This window comes from Nanorana parkeri, unplaced genomic scaffold (assembly GCF_000935625.1).
Source record: "Nanorana parkeri isolate BGI_ZX_2015 unplaced genomic scaffold, ASM93562v1 scaffold798, whole genome shotgun sequence".
NCBI lineage: Eukaryota > Metazoa > Chordata > Amphibia > Anura > Dicroglossidae > Nanorana > Nanorana parkeri.
The window spans coordinates 55,280-57,068 of record NW_017307066.1 but is presented as its reverse complement, the minus strand read 5'-3'; positions in this window follow the sequence as shown (position 1 = coordinate 57,068).

Below are 1,789 nucleotides of genomic sequence, written 5' to 3'. Positions count from 1 at the left end.
CCATCCAATCAAACATCGGGATCGGTGGAGCCGACCCTCCGGCAGGCTACTCGCTGCTGTTCGGTCTATTCTCATAGATGCCGAACAGCAGTGAGTGAATAGCCGAATGCCGCTGAGTGGCATTCGGCTCCGCTGTTCTGCTCGGGACCGAGCAGAACAGAAAAAGAGTTAAAAAAGTTAAAAAAGTAAATAGCAAACGATTGTGCGGAGCTAGCAGTGACAGCGCAATAGCTTCCTATTGTCCGGCGGCTCTGCTGCTGTCCAAAAAAAAAGAAAAAAAACCTCTCCCAGGCGCTTCGCTCGACCAGCTTCGGCTTTCAGCACGGCTCAGCCGAGCCAATGCATATGCGTTCGGCTCGACTGAGCCGCTCGGCCACGTTCGGGAGCTGCACCCCTTCGGATCTGCTGCACCAAAGGGGTCCAGGGGCCGAAGCTAGCCGAAGGATCGGCCGAAGCTACGGCTAGATCCTTCGGCAGCTTCGTGAATAGACCCCACAGACTGAACTTCAAACATATCTACCTTTGTTCATTTTATTTACCTTTTAGCTTATGGGATTAGTGGTTTACAAAAGAAATACCTTTTTTGCAGTATTTTCATGGCACATGAAGTGATAAGGGCACTGCATTTCTGGTAAGATCAACAGGTATTTTTTGTACTTAATAAAATGTTCCTGGCCTGAAAAAAAATGAATGCAGCTAACCAATCTAAGGCTTGGTAAACCACAATATATATTAAATCTTTGTTTTTGTGTTTAGATACATTTTTATAGTGTAGCATTGTGTACAGTAGGTGTCTGACAATAAAAATTACACAGGAATGTAATGTTATAAACACTGATATGCTGTATACATTTATTTCCATATTAATATATGGTAGGGTTGCTTTGTATACATTGATTAAAGGTAAGCTAGATTTGTTCCATTGCCTGTTTTAATGATTTCTTTCACAATCTGATTGTTTAAATCAATAGTTAATTTTTTTGTGCTGATTTTTTTTATAAATCCTTCCCTGTTCATCAAGGAAAGTGTAACTTTGCAAATAGCATGTCACCAATTTTCAGAATTCTGTGACCTTTGTGATCTTACGTAACAAGGACACAAGTTTTGTATGCTACCTTTTTATACATAACGTTTATGTTTACCTTTAAAAAGCACATTAAACATTAGGCCCCATTCACACCTATGCGTATTGTAATATGCGCGTCTGTCGCGCGACCGTCACGCGTTTTTTTTTACCGCGATTCGCGGTAAAAAAGTCGCGCGACCGTCGCGCGATTCCAAAGGCTACTTGGCAGTATACAAATGGAAAACGCCCTACAAAACGGACCAATACGCAGCAAAAAACGCTCCGGGACCTTTTCATGCGTGGGCCGTTTTGTAGTGCGTTCGGGACGGGCGGAAATACGGACAGGTGGGAACGATACCATTGACTACAATGCTATTTATTTTTTTGACCGTTTTGTAGAGCGTTCATCGAGCGTAGGACGCGCTACAAAACGGTCAGGTGTGAATGGGGCCTTAGTAAAGAACTATATTGCAGGAAAAATTCTGGTTAAAATGGTAAACAAGCATGTTGACTCTAAGCAACAACAGTTTGACCAGGTTCATTAACCCTTTCGCTGCCTAGCCCTGTGTTCTGCTTTTTACTCAGCTGGCCAATTTTTCACCTTTTTATTTATTTTCAACTTCTGCTTTTACATTTCTTGGAAGCACAGGACCGGTAGAATAAAAAAGATGGTGCTAATAATTTTGTAGGTCCTGCAAAAATTTTGCAAATTTTTATCAAATA